This window comes from Oncorhynchus masou, chromosome 2 (genome assembly GCF_036934945.1).
Source record: "Oncorhynchus masou masou isolate Uvic2021 chromosome 2, UVic_Omas_1.1, whole genome shotgun sequence".
In the NCBI taxonomy this organism is placed as follows: Eukaryota; Metazoa; Chordata; class Actinopteri; order Salmoniformes; family Salmonidae; genus Oncorhynchus; species Oncorhynchus masou.
Window position 1 is genome coordinate 10,545,329 of NC_088213.1, and position 15,266 is coordinate 10,560,594.

Genomic DNA, 15,266 nt, shown 5'->3' on the forward strand with positions numbered 1-15,266 from the left:
GTCTAGTTATACCAAGAGCCGCATGAAACCCTTTTGAAGACACAATAACACAATACAAAATAAACCAGTGCAATTTATATGCATGTGAAGGTATTTGAGTGCAATAATGTCGGCCAGTTCTTATTTCCAATGACGGCCTAGGAACAGTGGGTTACCTGCCTTGTTCAGGGGCAGAACAACAGATTATTACTTTACTTATACCTAGTTTGTTCATTCATTCTTTATTTATTTGATTTCACCTTTATTTAACCAGGTAGGCTAGTTGAGAACAAGTTCTCATTTACAACTGCGACCTGGCCAAGATAAAGCAAAGCAGTGTGACACAAACAACAACTGTGACGACTGCGGCTGAGGTCGGCTCCTCTCCTGGTTCGGGCGTGGGCGTTCGGTGTCACCAGCTTTCTAGTCATCACAGATCCATGTTTCCTTTTTCCTTTTGTTTTGTCTTGACTACGCTGATTACTTCCCTTATGTTCCTTATTTAACCTCTCGTCTACCTTTCTGTTCTGTCTTGACTACGCTGATTACTTCCCTTATGTTCCTCATTTAACCTCTCGTCTACTTTTCTGTTCTGTCTTGACTACGCTGATTACTTCCCTTATGTTCCTTATTTAACCTCTCGTCTACCTTTCTGTTCTGTCTTGACTACGCTGATTACTTCCCTTATGTTCTTATTCAATGTTCCTCATTTAACCTCTCGTCTAACTTTCTGTTCTGTCTTGACTACACACACCTGATTTCTATTCCCTTATGTTCCTTATTTAACCTCTCGTCTACCTTTCTGTTCTGTCTTGACTACGCTGTTCCTTATTACTTCCCTTATGTTCCTCATTTAACCTCTCGTCTAACTTTCTGTTCTGTCTTGACTACACACACCTGATTTCTATTCCCTTATGTTCCTTATTTAACCTCTCGTCTACCTTTCTGTTTGGTCCGTGATTGTTTTGTGTTACTGTGTGTGTTGGAGGGTTTTCTCATTACATGATGTTTCCTTGTTGAGATATTCTGGTTTTGTATTAATATTTTGACTAAAGACTTGTGTTTTTCCTCAAACCTGTGTCCTGCCCCTGACTCAGACAACGAACCCAGCACATTGTTACAACAACACAGAGTTACGCATGGAATAAACAAACGTATAGTCAATAACATTACAGGAACTGGGTTGTTATAACTAGGTTGCTTAAACCACTATGGGACTTTGTCAGCTGAGACAGATAGTTTTATTCAATGTGAATAAGCTCATTGAGTTATTTGATATAAACATTTATTGACTCAGTCACCGTGGTTGGGTTGACAGACAGACAGACAGACAGACAGACAGACAGACAGACAGACAGATCAAATATAACAATAATTATATAATGTAAAAATAATGAAATATTTCTCCCAAAATGTTTATTTATTTATTTTTTAAATCATTTATATTGCATCCTTGAGCCATCTTCAATGCTTTGGAACAATCGAATATCAATTCAAGATCCAAAACACTTGATCTCCAAGAGTACATTACATGTGCATCAAGGACAAAAACTACTACGAACGTAAACTAGGTTGTAATGACGTAAACACACTGTGTGTCCCGAATGGTACCCTATTCCATATATAATACACTACTTTATGCACTATACAGGGATTAGGGTGCCATTTGGGAACAACAAGACCTCCTGAACCCTATTGGTCATTTGACCATGCAAACATAGAAGCAGCTTAGCAGTGTAATGAAAACAACTAGATCTGGCTCTGTTGCTATTGCAGAAGACAGCAGAGGAATAAGGTATCAGACCGGACAAATACATAGTGTAAAATACTTATGTAAAATACTTGAAGAAAATACATGTACTTGAAAGTATTTGAGTTTGTACTTCTGGGACCATATTACATTGGTTGTTCTACATTGGTTGTTCTATGTTCTACTGGTCCAAACTAAATTAAGTGCAGTATTTGAAAGTATTTGAAAGTATTTGATATTTGACCCAGGTCTGCAAGGTATCACAATATCTGATATGGACCTCATTCTCCTTTTAAGAAAATATATAAAAGGCTAATTTCTGGGAAACAATGAAAAATGTATGAGCCCAAATAAAATACATATATATATATATATAGTATAATATAGTATACATTTGTCTCAATTGATTCATTCTTTTCTCATTTTTTTTACAAAATAAAAATACCTGAGTTAAGAAATCCCACATTGTTTAATAATAATGATGTACTATAAAACAGGTTTGACACGTTCTTTTAGATAGAAAACAAATCGTATAAAAAAATAAATCATATGGCAGCATCAATTGATAATCGATATAAATGTATAAATGTCTTTTTTTTTTTCTGAGTTCTCAAAAGGAAGTAGTATAACGAACATCCACTCAGGGCTCTGGTCAAAAGAAGTGCACTACATAGGAATAGGGTGCCATTTCAGACACAGAACCAAGTGTGATGTCATCGTTATCATACCCATAAAGTAACCACCCTGTCCTCTTTACAAACGACTCGTTTTTTTGATGTGACTCAGAGTCGTTCAGATGGTACGACGTTGCTTCACAATAGCCTCGCCAGAAATACAGTATGTATTGAGAATATTGACTTACTTATCTTTTTTAAATCAAGTTTAAAAAAACAAACTTTTGTTGTTGTTGAGCGTTAAAATGAACTCATAACCAAGCGTTTTTGCAAAAGGCACTGTAACTGCACATAACTGTTTACTTTAAATCAACACGTGGTTTTCATTTTTTGAAATTGAGAAATCAACTGCAGATTGTTGATTGGGACTTTAACCTTACTTAAGCTCAATAAAAACTGTCTGCTTCTGGCACGGCTAGTGGAAGTAGGACTCGAGGGAACCCACGCGGACGCACGTCGGTAGTCCAGCAGTGGAAGCCTCCTCCCAGGGAGTTGGCGTGGCGGATGTTCACTTTGATGGTTTTGATACCTGGAGAACGGAGGGAGGGAGGGAGGGGCGAGGGAGAGAGAGAGAGAGGGGGGAGGGAGGGAGGAGAGAGAGAGAGAGAGAGAGAGAGAGAGAGGAGAGGGAGGGAGGGAGGGAGGGAGGAGAGAGAGAGAGAGAGAGAGAGAGAGAGAGAGAGGGAGGGAGAGAGAGAGAGAGAGAGAGAGGGAGGGAGGGAGGGGAGAGGGAGGGGAGGGAGAGAGAGAGAGAGAGAGAGAGAGAGAGAGGGAGGGAGAGAGGGAGAGAGGGAGGGAGGGAGGGAGGGAGTCAGAAAGACCAGAGGAATGGCAGTTGTCAAAAGGTCTGTCTTGGAACTTTATCTGAACTAACTTAGACAAACAAATAAAAACTATCAATCGCTAAATAAAGATAAAAGGTCAAGAACTAAATGGTCGAATAAAATAGGGATTATAATGAATAGGTCATAGGTCATACACGAAGGTCATCTTCTACTCACCAAGGTTCTCAAACATCTTGTGGATGGTGTGCTCGTTAGCATCACACATGACCCGTTTGGGGTCCAGCATCAAGACATTCATGGACAGCCACTTAGAGGACATCCACAGAGGGTGGTCTGATGGGAGAACAGGTACATTTACTAACCAGACACTCATGGATATCGTCACACTATGAAAAAGACCACACCGACAGTGCTGAGTATGAGTTTTCTATCAACAAATAAGGAAGTGCTAGAAATGGTGTTGTCTTTTGTTGATTGAATTCAACAACAAAACAACAACAACAACAACATACCATCTGGAATCAGAGGGTTGGAGGCTTCACCACGGTCCAGCCGGCCTTCTCAAACATCTCCACCTGAAGGAGAGAAATCAGAGATGCTGTTGGTCAGACAGAGAGGTCTGTTCCCATGTCGCGTTTTATCAGTTACAGCACCGCTCCACTAGAGGACACTGCAGGAATGTGTATACAGGGGGAAAGGGCAAACTGGTCAGGAGGGTAATCTCTTGTTTCTCTCTCCCCTCTCTCTTTCTCTTTCTCTCTCTCTCTCTCTCTCTCTCTCTCTCTCTACCCCCTCTCTCTCCACCCCCTCTCCACCCCCTCTCTCTCCCGTCTCTCTCTCTCTCTCTCTCCGTCTCTCTCTCCTCTCATTCTCTCTTCCTCCATCCCTCTCTCTGCACCCCCCACCCCCCCTCTTTCTCTCTCCTCTCATTCTCTCTTCACTCCATCTCTCTCTGCACCCCCACCCCTCTCTCTCTTTCTCTCTCCTCTCATTCTCTCTTCACTCCATCCCTCTCTCTGCACCCCCCACCCCTCTCTCTCTTTCTCTCTCCTCTCATTCTCTCTTCACTCCATCCCTCTCTCTGCACCCCCACCCCCCCTCTCTCTCTCTTTCTCTCTCTACCGTCTCTCTCTCCTCTCATTCTCTCTTCACTCCATCCCTCTCTCTGCCCCCCCCCCCGCCTCTCTCTTTCTCTCTCCCTCCATCTGACTGACCTGACGACAGGGACGATCAGGGTTGGACAGCACCAGTCCCGGCCCGATGATGTTGAAGGTGGCGTCAATGTGCATGGGGTTGGGGTCCTTGAATGAGATGATGTGGACCTTGTATTCCGGGGCGAGATGGCGACGCATCCACTCAATCCCCATGTAGTTTGTAACCTGGAAATATTGAAGTAATGACTGGAATCAATCGACAATAAATTGTTTACACTTTTTTATGTAACAGTTCTCCATTATTTACATATTATCCATTTAGGAATGACGTGTTTAAATGACACCTAATAACTGCTTAGTGATATCTAGCACTAATAATTATACACCATTTGGTACCAGGTATTTACCAATTGTGTTGAATTCTTCAACAGCAAGTTACAGAAAGCAGCTATTGATATCATATCATTTGCTGGTGAATACCACCAGGTAAACACTTCCTGAGACATGAAAGAAAGTGTTGCATTACCCAATTCATTACCTTCACTAGTTAACACCATGGTCCTACAGAGCACCCAATTCATTACCTTCACTAGTTAACAGTCCTACAGAGCACCCAATTCATTACCTTCACTAGTTAACACTGTGGTCCTACAGAGCACCCAATTCATTACCTTCACTAGTTAACACTGTGGTCCTACAGAGCACCCAATTCATTACCTTCACTAGTTAACACCGTGGTCCTACAGAGCATCCAATTCATTACCTTCACTGGTCCTACAGAGCTGGTCTGTACGTAGGCCTCTAGGCCTCTATGTAATTGTGTTAATTAGTGGCTCTGAACTCAGTCATTGACAAACTATAAAAAAGCCTCAAAGGGACTCAATGTGTTCCGTGACCCAGGGATCCGTCTGTACACCAGTTGTCTGTTCTGTCGGCTTCTTTGCTCCAGACTGGGGATGTAATTGCAGCCAGGCAGTGTAGGGCTTCTGTTGGGGCAAGTTCTGCATCCCTATTACTATTTTGTCTCTTTATTAGGTGAACTGTAGCTACGCTATTAAGGCCAAATCAACGACACCTGGTCGTCCAACATCTCATTCCAAATTCATGGGCATTAAAATGGAGTTGGTCCCTCCTTTGCTGCTATAACAGCCTCCACTCTTCTGGGAAGGCTTTCCACTAGATGTTGGAACATTGCTGCTATTTCCACTAGATGTTGGAACATTGCTGCTGTAACAGCCTCCACTCTTCTGGGAAGGCTTCCCACTTGTTGTTGAACATTGCTGCAGGGGACTTGCTTTCATTCAGCCAGAAGAGCATTAGTGAGGTCGGGCACTGATGTTGGGCGATTAGGCCTGGCTCGCAGTCAGTGTTCAAATCCCAAAGGTGTTCAATGGGGTTGAGGTCAGGGGCTCTGTGCAGGCCAGTCAAGTTCTTCCACACCGATCTCAACAAACCATTTCTGTATGGGCCTCGCTTTGTGCACGGGGATATTGTCATGCTGAAACAGGAAAGGGCCTTCCCCAAACTGTTGCCACAAAGTTGGAAGCACAGAATCATTTAGAAAGTCACTGTATGCTGTAGTGTTAAGATTTCCCTTCACTGGAACTAAGGGAGTCGAACTATGAAAAACAGCCCCATACAATTATTCCTCCACCAAACTTTACAGTTGGCACTATGAATTCGGACAGGTAGTGTTCTCTGGCATCCGCCAAATCCAGATTGGTCCGTCGGACTGCCAGATGGTGAAGCGTGAGCCATCACTCCAGAGAAACCGTTTCCTGCTCCAGGGTCCAATGGCGGCGAGCTTTACACCCTCCAGCCTGACGCTCGGCATTGCACATGGTGATCTTAGGTTTGTGTGCAGCTGCTCGGCCATGGAAACCCATTTCATGAAGCTCCTGACGAACAGTTCTTGTGCTGACGTTGCTTCCAGAGGCAGTTTGAAACTTAGTAGTGAGTGTTGCAACTGAGGACAGATGATTTTTTAAACACTACGCACTTCAGCAGTTGGTAGTCACGTTCTGTGAGCTTGTATGGCCTACCACTTAGCGGCTGAGCCGTTGTTGCTCCTAGATGTTTCCACTTCACAATAACAGCACTCACAGTTGTTCGGGGCAGCTCTAGCGGGGCAGAAATTTTACGAACGGACTTGTTGGAAGGGTGTCATCCTATGAATGACGGTGCCCACGTTGAAAATCACTGACCTCTTCAGTAAGGCCCATTCTACTGCCAATGTTTGTCTATGGAGATTGCACGTCTGTGTGCTCGATTTTATACACCTGTCAGCAACGGGTGTGGCTGAAATCCACTAATTTGAAGGGCTGCCCACATACTTTTTTTAGATTAAGGAGTGAACACAGTGTGACTCTATAAAAGACATGTGGCATTGGGCGTCCATACCTGACTCCTCTGACGAACAGATCCCTGCCAGCTCTGATGAAGTCAGCGGCGGCCGAAGCACGGCTCGTGTTCGGTGGTGACAAACTTTCCCTGGGCAGCCAGCTTGTGTCTGTCCTCCACCGTGCGGATAGGGTAGTCCTGGAGGAGGGCAGAGAGAGAGACAGATTAGAGAGACAGATTAGAGAGACAGACAGGTTAGTGCTGGAGGGGGGCAGAGAGAGAGACAGATTAGAGAGACAGACAGGTTAGTCCTGGAGGGGGGCAGAGAGAGAGACAGATTAGAGAGATAGATTAGAGAGACAGACAGGGCAGAGAGAGAGAGATTAGAGACGGACAGGTTAGTCCATGAGGGGGCAGAGAGAGAGACAGATTAGAGAGACAGATTAGAGAGACAGACAGGTTAGTCCTGGAGGGGGCAGAGAGAGAGACAGATTAGAGAGACAGACAGGTTAGTCTTGGAGGGGCAGAGAGACAGACAGGGCAGAGAGACAGACAGGTTAGTCCTGGAGGTGGCAGAGAGAGAGACAGATTAGAGAGACAGATTAGAGAGACAGACAGGTTAGTCCTGGGGGGGGGCAGAGAGAGAAACAGATTAGAGAGACAGACAGGGCAGAGAGAGAGACAGGTTAGTCCTGGGGGGGGCAGAGAGAGAGAGACAGATGAGAGACAGACAGGTTAGTCCTGGAGGGGGCAGAGAGAGAGACAGGTTAGAGAGACAGGTTAGAGAGACAGACAGGGCAGAGAGAGACAGGTTAGTCCTGGGGGGGGCAGAGAGAGAGACAGGTTAGAGAGACAGGTTAGAGAGACAGACAGGGTAGAGAGAGAGACAGGTTAGTCCTGGGGGGAGCAGAGAGAGACAGATTAGAGAGACAGGTTAGAGAGACAGACAGGGCAGAGAGACAGGTTAGTCCTGGGGGCAGAGAGAGAGACAGGTTAGAGAGACAGGATAAGAGAGACAGACAGGGTAGAGAGAGAGACAGGTTAGTCCTGGGGAGCAGAGAGAGAGACAGATTAGAGAGACAGATCAGAGAGACAGGTTAGAGAGACAGACAGGGCAGAGAGAGACAGGTTAGTCCTGGGGGGGGCAGAGAGAGAGACAGATTAGAGAGACAGGCAGGTTAGTCCTGGAGGGGGCAGAGAGAGAGACAGATTAGAGAGACAGACAGGGCAGAGAGAGACAGATGAGAGCAGACAGGTTAGTCCTTAGGGGGCAGAGAGAGAGACAGATGAGAGACAGACAGGTTAGTCCTGGAGGGGGCAGAGAGAGAGACAGGTTAGAGAGACAAACAGGGCAGAGAGAGAGACAAGTTAGTCCTGGAGGGGGTCAGAGAGAGAGACAGATTAGAGAGGCAGACAGGTTAGTCCTGGAGACAGGGCAAAGAGAGAGACAGATTAGAGAGACAGACAGTGCAGAGAGAGAGAGAGACAGGTTAGTCCTAGAGTGGGGACAGAGCAAGAGACAGATTAGAGAGACAGACAGGGCAGAGAGAGACAGGTTAGTCCTGGGGGGGAGAGAGAGACAGATTAGAGAGACAGGTTAGAGAGACAGACAGGGCAGAGAGAGACAGGTTAGAGAGACAGGCAGGTTAGTCCTGGGGGGGAGAGAGAGACAGGTTAGTCCTGGGGGGGGCAGAGAGAGAGACAGATGAGAGACAGACAGGTTAGTCCTGGAGGGGGCAGAGAGAGACAGGTTAGAGAGACAAACAGGGCAGAGAGAGACAGGTTAGAGAGACAGGCAGGTTAGTCCTGGGGGGGGCAGAGAGAGAGACAGGTTAGTCCTGGGGGGCAGAGAGAGAGAGACAGATGAGAGACAGGCAGGTTAGTCCTGGAGGGGGCAGAGAGAGAGACAGATGAGAGACAGACAGGTTAGTCCTGGAGGGGGCAGAGAGAGACAGGTTAGAGAGACAAACAGGGCAGAGAGAGACAGGTTAGTCCTAGAGAGTGGGGACAGAGCAAGAGACAGATTAGAGAGACAGGCAGGGCAGAGAGAGAGAGACAAGTTAGTCCTGGAGGGGGTCAGAGAGAGAACAGATTAGAGAGGCAGACAGGTTAGTCCTGGAGGGGGCAGAGAGAGAGACAGGTTAGAGAGACAAACAGGGCAGAGAGAGAGACAGGTTAGAGAGACAGGCAGGTTAGTCCTGGGGGGGCAGAGAGAGAGACAGGTTAGTCCTGGGGGGCAGAGAGAGAGACAGATGAGAGACAGGCAGGTTAGTCCTGGAGGGGGCAGAGAGAGAGAGACAGATGAGAGACAGACAGGTTAGTCCTGGAGGGGGCAGAGAGAGAGACAGGTTAGAGAGACAAACAGGGCAGAGAGAGAGACAGGTTGGTCCTAGAGTGGGGACAGAGCAAGAGACAGATTAGAGAGACAGGCAGGGCAGAGAGAGAGACAAGTTAGTCCTGGAGGGGGTCAGAGAGAGAGACAGATTAGAGAGGCAGACAGGTTAGTCCTGGAGGGGGGGCAGAAACAGAGACAGATTAGAGAGACAGACAGGGCAGAGAGAGAGACAAGTTAGACCTGGAGGGGGTCAGGAGAGAGAGACAGATTAGAGAGGCAGACAGGTTAGTCCTGGAGGGGGCAAAGAGAGAGACAGATTAGGAGAGACAGACAGGGCAGAGAGAGACAGACAGGTTAGTCCTGGAGGGGGACAGAGAGAGACAGATTAGAGAGACAGACAGGGCAGAGAGAGAAAGACAGGTTAGTCCTAGAGTGGGGACAGAGCAAGAGACAGATTAGAGAGACAGACAGGGCAGAGAGAGACAGACAGGTTAGTCCTGGAGGGGGGACAGAGAGAGAGACAGATTAGAGAGACAGACAGTGCAGAGAGAGAGAGACAGGTTAGTCCTGGAGGGGGAGGGGGGGTCAGACAGAGGTCAGAGACTGACTGGTTTAAACGTAGACTCAGTGATAAACAAAGTAAACATCAGTATCGGAACGATTTCCGCAACAGAGTTGAAGCACGAGGCGGGAAACTTCACCGTTTTTGGTAGGCTGCAGCCATCACCCTGCAGCAGAGTGATGTGTGCCATTGCAGATACTCAGGTTAAGGAGAGTGCAGGTCTTTGCATCACACTCATATGATTATCACAGCTCATGGCAATGAAATAGTCTATTTAAGGAGAGATCAGAGAAACGGACAGGGTTGGAGCGGGAGGGGTTGATTGTCACAGCCATTAAGTCGCTGAGTCTCAGTTTAAGGAGAGATCAGAGAAACGGACAGGTTGGAGCGGGAGGCTGATTATCTACAGCCATTAAGTTATGAGTCTCAGTTTAAGGAGAGATCAGAGAAACGGACAGGTTGGAGCGGAGAGGGGGTTGATTATCTACAGCCATTAATAAGTTATGAGTCTCAGTTTAAGGAGAGATCAGAGAAACGGACAGGTTGGAGCGGAGGGGGTTGATTATCTACAGCCATTAATAAGTTATGAGTCTCAGGTTAAGGAGAGATCAGAGAAACGGACAGGTTGGAGCGGGGAGGGGGTTGATTATCTACAGCCATAATAAGTTATGAGTCTCAGTTTAAGGAGAGATCAGAGAAACGGACAGGTTGGGAGTTGGGAGGGGCTGATTATCTACAGCCATTAATAAGTTATGAGTCTCAGTTTAAGGAGAGGTCAGAGAAACGGACAGGTTGGAGCGGGAGGGGTTGATTATCTACAGCCATTAATAAGTTATGAGTCTCAGGTTAAGGAGAGGTCAGAGAAACGGACAGGTTGGAGCGGGAGGGGTTGATTATCTACAGCCATTAATGGTTATGAGTCTCAGTTTACAGAGAGGTCAGAGAAACGTGACAGGTTGGAGCGGGAGGGGGTTGATTATCTACAGCCATTAAGTTATGAGTCTCAGTTTAAGGAGAGGTCAGAGAAACGGACAGGTTGGAGCGGGAGGGGTTGATTATCTACAGCCATTTAAGTTATGAGTCTCAGTTTAAGGAGAGGTCAGAGAAACGGACAGGTTGGAGCGGGAGGGGGTTGATTATCTACAGCCATTAAGTTATGAGTCTCAGTTTAAGGAGAGGTCAGAGAAACGGACAGGTTGGAGAGGGAGGGGCTGATTATCTACAGCCATTAAGTTATGAGTCTCAGGTTAAGGAGAGCTGAGAAACGGTCAGCGTGGAGGGGTTGATTATCTACAGCCATTAAGTTATGAGTCTCAGGTTAAGGAGAGATCAGAGAAAGGACAGGTTGGAGCGGGAGGGGGTTGATTATCTACAGCCATTAAGTTATGAGTCTCAGTTTAAGGAGAGGTCAGAGAAAACGGACAGGTTGGAGCGGGAGGGGTTGATTATCTACAGCCATTAAGTTATGAGTCTCAGTTTAAGGAGAGGTCAGAGAAACTGACAGGTATGAACTGTGTATCATTAAATGGCCCCTTGCCACATGAGTAAAATACACACCCTGGGAGGGGGTTCTTGGGCCTAAGCTCATTTAATACAAAAATGAGTCGCAAATTTGGGCCAAATCTCAGGTGAGTAATAAACACAGCCATTAAAATTTGGGCCTGATCTTTAAGGAGAGGTACAAGCACCATGTGTTTGGGCCTAATCTCATTGGTAAAATAAACATATGTGTTTGGGCAAAAACAAATTGGGCCAATCTCGTGAGTAAACAACATGTGTTTGGGCCTAATCATTGGTAATATAAACACCATGTGTTTGGGCCTAATCTCATTGGTAATATAAAACACCATGTGTTTGGGCCTAATCTCATTGGTAATATAAACACCATGTGTTTGGGCCTAATCTCACAAACACCATGTGTTTGGGCCTAATCATGGGTAATACAAACACCATGTGTTGAGTCAATTCATGGGTAATACAAACACCATGTAAATTTGGGCCTAATCTCATTGGTAATATAAACACCATGTGTTTGGGCCTAATCTCATTTGTAATATAAACACCATGTGTTTGGGCCTAATCTCATGGGTAATACAAACACCATGTGTTTGGGCCTAATCTCATTTGTAATATAAACACCATGTGTTTGGGCCTAATCTAAGGGTAATATAAGCACCATGTGTTTGGGCCTAATCTCATGGGTAATACAAACACCATGTGTTTGGGCCTAATCTCATTGGTAATATAAACACCATGGTTTGGGCCTGATCTCATTGGTATAAACACCATGTGTTTGGGCCTAATCTCATGGGTAATGTAAACACCATGTGTTTGGGGGTAATACAAACACCATGTGTTTAATTCATTGGTAATATAAACACCATGTGTTTGGGCCTGATCTCATTGGTAATATAAACACCATGTGTTTGGGCCTAATCTCATTGGTAATATAAACACCATGTGTTTGGGCCTAATCTCATTGGTAATATGTCACTTATAGCTATATGAGATACGGCCAAAGAACAGAGTAATCTATGCCACGTATAGTAGACGCCTTATTCAAAGCGCTTTTACATAACAGTGAATGCATGTATAGTATGTGATCCCTGCAGGAACAGAGACTCTGAAGTGAGTAGAGCACCTCTCGGGGTCATCTAGCACCTACCTGATCGTACAGCTCATCAGACATGGTGGGTTTTGGGGGGTGGTCCACTTGGCACCCTTTCTGAAGTACTCCTTGATGAGGGGTCTGTAGGCCCGGTACTCAAAGAAGGGACCTCCAGGCCATGGGAGCCTCGACAATCTCATTCCCCACCACCATGAGGATGTCTCTGGGCATGGCAGCATACATGCCTGGGTGGAGGAGAGGAGAGGAGACATGCTAGAGACACAGGTTGTTGTTTTTTTACTCAATGCTCAGTGGTGAATTTTCTATCAAACAATCATTAATTCAACCAACCGAACCAACCAACCAACCAATCAATGAACCAACCAATCCCGTAGCGCTGCCCTCTGCCTACCAGTAGAGGTGAAGTCTGGAGTGCTGTACTCATAGGACCAGTCCATGGGTTCAGGTCTCTGAACTGTAACTCCCTCCATGCGGAGAATATTGCACATTTCTTCAATCTCAGCAACGGCTTTCTTCAAGTGGTCCTCAGGAAAGCTTTGGCCCCCATACTTCTGGTAGAAGGGCCAATGCTTCTCATATGTGTTAGCCTGTTGGAAACAAGTTGAATACATCAATATGGGTTCTTCATTCATTCATTTATTTGAATGATTTATATTTTATTTGAGCAGAGTCCCATTAAATATTTTAATGTATTTGGCAAGGAAGTTGTTGCTATTTGCAATAGGCTCAATGCAATAATAATATATTTATGGTTCATTGCATATTAGTTTAAACATAGTGTAGATTTGTTCTACATAATTGTGATTTCTGATTTGATGACCTCACCTTGACCTCTACTGTGAAAGGAGGGACGCGCGCGTTCTCTGCGCGGCCTACGATCACCTCGAGGGGGTCCCATTCGTTGTAGGCGCAGACAGGACACTCCTGTCGCTCAGGCTCAGTGACAGCGTTCTCCTCCAGGGCGCGTTGCGGCTGCGCGGCAGCAGCGAACTCGAGTAGCTCTGGAACGCGCCCTGCACCCAGCCTGTCATGGCGCGGCCGAGCTGCGGGAAGATGAACAGCTGCGTCAGTATCAACTGCTCACATGTCACGGTGTGGTCACACATTACATGTAATGTTTAGAATGACAGGAAATGAGCTGTAAAACTTAAACATTTTTCTCGGCCTCATGGCAAAATGTGTACAATAGCATCATATTAGCTATAAAACTGCAAATGTTTATCTTTGCCCCATAACAGAATGTAGCATTGTAGGAAGTTAGTTGTCCCCCCCTCAAAAAAAAAATCCTTCCTTATGTTTCGCCAGACCTTGCGTGGGCGCGAAACTGCGGTATGCCTCTGGGTCACACTGTTGGCTACGGGGCAACGCAACACACATGATTACAGGGCCATTCATAGGGTTACCATATAACATTATATTATAATCAAATCGATTAAGATGTTAACCTTCCAACAAATGTGGATTTGTTTTTATATATTTTTCCAATCAGTAGTTGAACTGAGGTGATTCTTCAAGTCCTGACCATGATAACTGTGGTTTAAAGATAAGTCGACCAAGACTAACCTATTAGCTTAATCTTTGCAGTAAGCCTTATCATACACATTCGACATTATAAAAAGACCGATGCATTACAAGGCCAAACGGAAAACCATTGGTCAATATAAGGTATTCGGGCTTCAACGGAGCTGTGTTAGATATGGACTATTGGTTTTGAGTCAAGGTGCGCTTGATAAACGCACTTATCTCGGTTGGAGGTATGATTTCAAGGGGCCAGCGAGGGCATGCGCAGCTCTCCGTGTCAGTGGGTTCAGGGAGGGGCCCGCAACAGCTGTCCACTGTCATTCACGCGCAAAATTTGCTGCCGGACACAGGTCTCTCTCTTACACATTTCCAAATAAAGTAGAAACGTTCTCTTCCAATAAATACATGGGTTCATGTTTTCATTTCTGTAGCAATTTTTTTCCTTCTACTTCGTGCACAAGAAATTGACTTAATTCACAATTCCAGAGAACAGCATGCGAAATTCCCTTTTTGAGTAACGCAGGAAATGCTGCTATATTCGTTTTATTTGAAACAAAACTCGCCTATGTCCGGACAAAATCTAATGAAAGAAAATGACATGCTTTTTTGATTGGTAGGCCGATATTTAATTGAGTATTTTGCTGTGAAAAGGTGTAAAAAATAGCCTATTCATTTTATTTAAAAGAATAATGTTCAAAGTAATCAGAACAAAACTCAATTAATAAAAAATAATATTATAATTGTAAAAACTTAAATGAAATGTGTTCACTTTTCTGAGTGACAGCCAACAGCTGTTTATGCCGCAGCTGCGCTTTCCTTGAGACTCTCCACATTTTATGATTTTGTACATTTCTGAATAAACAAAAAAACAGGAACTAAATACCAACCATAGATCCGATCAGATGGGCGGCCTCGGCCCCCCTGCTACCTCCTCTGAGACACCTGACTCGCAGCATTGTCCGACCTGATAATGGTGACGGCTATTTGGGATATTCTAGCGGCGAGCGGCTTCGCGGCAGGACAAGATCCACCTGAATGTCAGGAGTTCTGAGAATGAATGGAAGACCCTTCGTTCTGATGCCTCTTTATATCCGCTGCAGGGCGCCTCGAGGCATTGGGACAAGTTGTGGGGGCAGTCAACGTGACCTGAGAAAATGTTCCTGAAATTCTACACCTTACGCCAGCACATTCTTATCAGCCGCACACCCAATCTCCCACACAAATGGAAGAAAGAAACGCAACTGGCCGATCCGTTTCATACATGGTTTTCAGTCTCATCTCAAACGTTGCAGACAGCCTGCAACCCCCCCCCCAAAAAAAAAAGAAAAATTAATAACATTTGCATATCATTATTCAATGATGAGATTATTAAAACTATTGCCCGAAAAGGGGATTGAGACATTTCTGAGATAATTGCATGATGTTTCAAAACAGGGCAGATTAGCATTTGTATGTCATCGTGTGTTACTGTAAAATAAATCAATTCAACTATGTGATTTAGAACATGTTGATGGAACAGAGGCCATGTGTGGGACAC

The 15,266-nt window shown here is 45.3% G+C and overlaps 1 pseudogene; it reads right to left on the reverse strand.

Annotated features, from left to right (window-relative positions):
• Positions 1-2,369: 2,369 nt before the first annotated feature.
• On the reverse strand, positions 2,370-14,791 carry LOC135553472 (glycine amidinotransferase, mitochondrial-like; annotated as a pseudogene).
• Between the last annotated feature and the right edge of the window lie 475 nt (positions 14,792-15,266).